We start from the raw sequence: 6,927 nt of genomic DNA, 5'->3' as shown, positions 1-6,927 counted from the left end.
ATGGAGATATAACTCCTTAGAATTTCACTTCAGATATCTCTCTATATAAATATGATGAATTTCATACTATAATGGCTTCCCTGATAGCTCAGTTGGTAAAAAAATCTGCCTGCAATGCAGGAGACCCTGGTTTGATTCCTCTGTCAGGAAGATCCACTGGAGAAGGGATAGGCTACCCATTACAGTATTCTTGGGCTTCCTCTATCGCTCAGCTGGCAAAGAATCTGCCTGCAATGTGGGAGACCTGGGCTCGATCCCTGGGTTGGGAAGATACCTGGAGAAGGGAAAGACTACCCACTCCAGTGTTCTGGCCTGGAGAATTCCATGAACTGTATAGTCCATGAGGTTGCAAAGAGTTGGACTTGACTGAGTGACTTTCAGTCACACCATAATAGATCCATTAAAACAATAGAATTCTAGATTGAACTTTTTTAAAGATCACATTTTAGAGGTTTTGATGAGTTAGCAGGAAAAAATTAAGAATAGGGGCCCATTACAAGAGAAACTTAAAAGTAAAAGAAAAAAGACAAATTAGAGAGGTGCAATGTGCAGTGAATCAGGCTTTTACTCTGAGAGAATTGAACAATCTTTAGTAAATTGAGGATTAATTTTTGTTGTCATACAGGGTTCTAAATTTACAACACAAATCTCAGGGAAATCCCAGGTAGGGATATCTAATAAGAGATTCTTATATTTCTGGGACCCCAACCAAGGGGCTACAAAACTTGATGTAAGTGTAAACTAAATAAAACCTCCTCCAAACACACCAAAAGCTAGGAAGAAAATTCTCTGCCTAGGATATTTGTGCTAAGTGATTAAAATAATAATAATCCATAACTACAGTGAGACCCTTATGCCACTTTACAGCTCAAATTTATACTACACAAGATATCACCTCAGGCCTATTAGAGTGACTGTCGTAGAAAAGGCAAGTGATGGCAAGGATCTGGAGAAAAGGGAACCCTTGTATACTGTTAGTGGGAATGTGAATTTATTCAGTCACATGTGGAAAACAGTATGGAGTTTTCTCAAAAAGTTAAAAATAGAACTACCACATGATTGAGCAATCACACTTCTGGGGTTTATTGGAAGGAATTGAAACCATTATTTTGAAAGATATCTGACACCCCTGTTCATTTTAATATATTTATAATAATCAAATCATGGAAACTATATCCATCAAAAAAATGAACACATAAAGAAAATGTGGCACACACATGCACACACAAATGTTATTCAGCCATAAAAAGCTGAAAATCCTCTCATTTGTGACAACACAAATGAAACTTGGAGACTTTATGTCAAGTGAGATATCAGACAGAGAAAGACAAATACTGTATAATGGTTGTTGCCAGAAACAGTGGGTAGGGGATGGATGCAATGTTGAAGGTGATCAAGAATTCAAACTTCCAGGTATAAGATAAATACGTTAAAACTGAAAGTTTGAACTTTTGATCATTTTCACACATTCTGTGGATGTAACGTACAGCATGGTGACTCCAGTTGACACTACTGGGTTGCATATTTGGAAGTTATTGAGAGTAGACCTTAGAGGTTCTCATCACAAGAAAAAGATATAACTGTGCAGTGATTCATGTTATCTAAACTTTTGTGCTAATCACTTCAATATATGCAGATATCAAATCATTTATATACACTTGAAATGTACTCAGTGTTACATCAATTATATCTTAATATTTTAATCAAACTAGAAAATAAAGTGATTGTTTAAAGCATTTAAAAGTGTTTCTTATATACATTTAAAAGACATTCAGCAAGTTGAATATAATAGACTTTTCTGAGTTTCATATACCTCCCAAAAAAGACTATATAATATTTTTTAAAGTTGTAGGACATTTATAGAAATTGATAACTTATTCATAAAACAAGCTATAAAAATATTTATAAAATTTGTAACTTAGTGTGTAGATTGATTTTATTAATAGCTTAATACTTCATCCCTCCCTGTATCTTATGTCAGTCCTCTTAGTAAAGAGGTGAACTCCATTCGCTACCTCTTAAATGTGGGCTGATATTGTGCCTTCCTTTGGTATCTTTCTACCTTCTCTCTTGTCTTCTGCTATCACCATGAGTACATACTGAAAGATGAAATATATTTACAGGCTAGACAGGAATCAGCCTAATCATCCAAGTGAAGGTCATCTTAACTAAAATGACAGCTACCTAAACTCCAAAAATGTGACAAAGCCCAACCAAGACCAACAAAACTTTCCAGCTACCCTGTAGACCCAGAAGCTAAATAAAACCTTATGATAAGCCAATTATTTTGAGGGAAGTTTATTACACAACATCATTCTGTCACAGATAACCACCATGCACACCAAGCATGCTCTTGGATCAAAATTAACATGTCAGAAGTGCATAGAAAAAGAACTTTAAAATCGCATACATTTGGAAGTTAAGAAACACACTTTTAAAGAAATCACAATTCAATTAAGATTTTAAATTTAGATGTAAAGCATAATGTTTCAAATCTCTTGGGATATAGCTGAACACAGTTTTTTTTTTTAAATTTATTTATTTTAATTGGAGGTTAATTACTTTACAATATTGTACTGGTTTTGCCATAGATCAACATGAATCTTTTAACACTAAATGTTATAGTATAAAAAGAAGGAAAGTTACAATAAAATGTCTAATTTAAAACAGAAAAATAACTTAAAAAGACACAAAGAAAGTAGAAGGAAGGGAATATAAACATTAGACCATAAAGTATTTCTATAAAAAGAAAGCATATATAGAATCAGGAAGTCTTAATATGGTCTTTGAAAACAGAAAAATTGTTAAACCTATATTGAATCTCATCAAAGAGAACAGTACATGTAAATGCTATCAGCGATTTTAAAACACATAAGGATCTCAGTTTCAGTTCAGTAGCTCAGTCATGTTGAAATCTTTGTGACTCCATGGAATGCAGCACACCAGGCTTCCCTGTCCATCAACTTCTGGAGCCTACTCAAACTCATGTCCATCGCATCGGTGACGCCATCCAACCATCTCATCCTCTATCATCCCCTTCTCCTCCCGCCTTCAATCTTTCCCAGCATCAGGGTCTTTTCCAGTGAGTCAGCTCTTTGTATCAGAAAGTCAAAATATCAGAGTTTTGCTTCAGCATCAGTCCTTCCAATGAATATTCAGGACTGATTTCATTTAGGATTGACGGTTTGATCTACTTGCAGTCCAAAGGACTCAAGAATCTCCTCCAATGCCATAGTTCAAAATCATCAGTTCTTTGGTGTCCAGCCTTCTCTATGGTCTAACTCTCACATCTGTACATGACTTCTGGGAAAACCATAGCTTTGACTAGATGGACTTTGTTGGCAAAGTTATGTCTCTGCTTTTAAATATGCTATCCAGATTTGTCACAGTTTTCTTTCTAAGGTGCACGTGCCTTTTGATTTCGTAGCTTCAGTCACCATCTGCAGTGATTTTGGAGCTCCAAAAAAATAAAGTCTGTCACTGTTTCCATTGATTCCCAATCTATTTGCCATGAAGTGATTGGACCAGATGCCATGATCTTAGTTTTCTGAATGTTGAGTTTAAAACCAACTTTTAAACTCTCTTCCACTTTCATCAATAGGCTCTTTAGTTCTTCACTCTCTGCCATAAGTGTGGTGTCATCTGCATGCCTGAGGTTGTTGATATTTCTCCCAGCAATCTTGATTCCAGCTTGTGCTTTATCCAGCCTGGCATTTTGCATGATGTACTCTGCATATAAGTCAAATAAACAGAGTGACAATAAAGATAAATGTCATTAAATAAGCAAACGTGTAAAAAGTCTTAAGAAAAGGATATGTTAGCCAGTTTCATGCCATCATATCTAAGCTTTAACTTAGATGAAATAAACACATTTCCAGAAATACCCTACCAAAATTGACACAAGACGTGAGGGTAAAAGATCTAAAAACGTCTATGACCATTAGAGGTACTATTTTTTTCTTATTAAAAAAATAGCTATTTATTTTAAATTTGTATTGGAGTATGTTTGATTTACAATGTTGTGTTAGCTTCAGATGTACAACAAAGTGACTCTGTTGAATATATACATACACATCCACTCCTTTTAAGATCCTTTTCTCACGTAGTCCATTACAGAGTATGGACTCAGAGTATGGACTCAGTCCATTATTGAGTAGAAGTTCTCTGCGCTATACTGTAGGTCTTTATTGTGTGCGCATATGTGTGTGTGCCTGCACATGTTCTCAGTCACTCAGTTGCCTACGACTCTTTGTGACCTCATGGACTATAGCCCACCAGGCTCCTCTGTCCATGGAATCTTCCAGGCAAGAATACTGGAGGGGTTGCCACTTCTTTCTCTAGGGGATCTTCCTAACCCGGGATTGAAACCATGTCTCCTGCATTGGCAGGTGGATTCTTTATCACTGTGCCATGTTATCAGTTATCTATTTTATATATAGTAGTATGTATTAGTATATGTCAACCTCTCAATTTATCCCTCCCCAATTAACCAGTGTGTGAAAAGGTAATACATTAAGTTAAAATTTTTTCAGTAACACACTTAAGTTTTTATTAACAAATTGATATAATCCATTTCAATGTCAGATTGAAGGAAAATTGATTATATAATCAACTCAATGGTTTACATAAACAAAAACCTTTTGGCAAAATTCAAAATCCATTGAGTAAAAAACAGTAAGGAGTCTATTAAAGATGTATAGAGTAAGAAACTACAGTTAAAACAACAACAACAACAACAACAACAACTAACAACCTAATTGCAAATGAGCAAGAGAACCGAACATACATCTCACCAAAGATTTTCAGATGATGATTATGTATGTGAAAATTGCTCAACATCACTTATGATTGGTGGTGTCTGTTTAGTCCCTAAGTCGTGTCTGACTCTTACAACCCCATGGACTGTATCCTGACAGATTCCTTTGTCCACGGAATTCATCCAGGCAAGAATCTTGGAGTGGGTTGTCATTTCTTCCTCCAGGGTATCTTCCTGACCCAACGATTGAACTTGGGTCTTCTGCATTTCATGCAGTTACCTTCATCGCAGACAGATTCTTTAACAACTGAGCCACAAGGGAAGCCCTCATTTATGATTAGGGGATTAAAAATTAAAACAATAATGCAATGCCACCATGCATCTATTAGGATAGCTGAACTACAAAAATATTGATTGATAGTATTAACTGTGGCAAGGATACGTAGCAATAGGAACTTTCATTCATTGCAAGTGGAAATGCAAAATGGTACAGCCACTTTGGAAGACAATATGTCAGTTTCTTACAAAACTAAGTATAGACTTACTATAGAATCCAGCAGTTGTATTTCTTAGGCATTGTCAAAGTAAGTTAAAACTTACATTCACACAAAACCAGTAGGCAAAGGTTTATAGAAGTCTTATTCATAATTTAATAAAACTGGAGGGAACGGAGATATCTTTCAATAGATAAGTGAATAACCAGTCTAGTCATGAGAAAAATACCCCAGCTGGAGAAAATTCTACCTCCTCAAAACAGTGAGGCATGATTTAAAATAAAGCCTGAGCCACTGTGAGTGATACAGGTGAAACTAACATAAAATATTAGCAACTGGGGGAACTGACTGTGAGGTATTTGGTAATTCTCTGTGCTAGAAACACAATTTGTTTGTAAATCTAAACCTATTTTAAAGCTAATAGTTTATTTAAATATGTATGATAAACATTTTATATACAAGTGTAAAAGCTTACCCTTATGATTAGAAAGATTTTTTGCTATTATTATGTTTTATTTTTCTAAATACTAAATATCTTGGCAAGTTGAGCAAAATGAAAATAGATATCAATGACTTTAATATTATGAAATAAGAAAACTCTCATTATGCATCTATCTTTTAATTGTTCATATAGCAAATGCCCAAACATTCTAGGATAAAATGTTAGAATAAATGAAATTATTTTAGTAATGCTGCTAGATACAAAATCAATGTGCAAAATCAATTGCATCTGTCTACATCACAAAAGACAGGTAGAATATATATATATGTAGAATATATATATATATATATATATATATATATAAAGCCTGTTTACAATAGCATCGAAAAAATATAAAAAGAGAAGAAAGCTGCTTCACTTATAGTTCTATAAGACAATAGATTTTAAGTATGAACATATTTTAAGGATGAACTGTTTTTGCATAGTGAAAAGAGCTTCACTTTAGCAAGAATATTTAATTAAACACAAAATCTAACAAAATAAATGTAAGATGAGATGGATATATATTATATATAATTATTTGCAGTTATTAATACATTTTAAATAAGTAAAAATTCATACTCTGTGCAAAAAAACCCTCAACTTCAAATAATGCAAATCATCCCTGAATTAGTAAACAAATTTAATGGAAAATAAAATCAGCATATTAAAGCTGTTTTGGATGTGTATGTGTGTGTATACCCTGCAAGATTAGCTCTAAAATTTACATGGAAATACAGAATCATAAGAATAGTCTAAGCACTCCTAACGAATAACATATCAAAACTTAAACAACATAATAATTTACATAGAGTGATATTAGAACAGAAATGGACAATTGGATCATCAGAACAGACACCATCATGCAGGAAAACATTTTTATGGGAGATCCATGAGGAAAAGACGGAGTTCTTAATAAATGGTGCTGATCCATGTGATTACCCATATAGAAAACAACTTGGACCTCCTTCTCACATGATATACCCATACCACAGCATCTGTACAATTCCAGATGGTTAAAAGACTTATGCATTAAAGGCAATATAATAACATTTGAAAGATTATATTTTCATTTTGGGGAGGGGAGTGGGAACTTCTTAAATAAGAATTTTAAAAGTGCAAAATCTAAAGATAAAAACACATAAATGCTATCACATAAATATAGGGCTTCAGAAAGTAAGTAAAATAGTAAGTCA

The sequence above is a fragment of the Budorcas taxicolor genome, chromosome 2, assembly GCF_023091745.1.
Source record: "Budorcas taxicolor isolate Tak-1 chromosome 2, Takin1.1, whole genome shotgun sequence".
Classification (NCBI taxonomy): domain Eukaryota; kingdom Metazoa; phylum Chordata; class Mammalia; order Artiodactyla; family Bovidae; genus Budorcas; species Budorcas taxicolor.
This window is presented reverse-complemented; position numbering follows the sequence as displayed.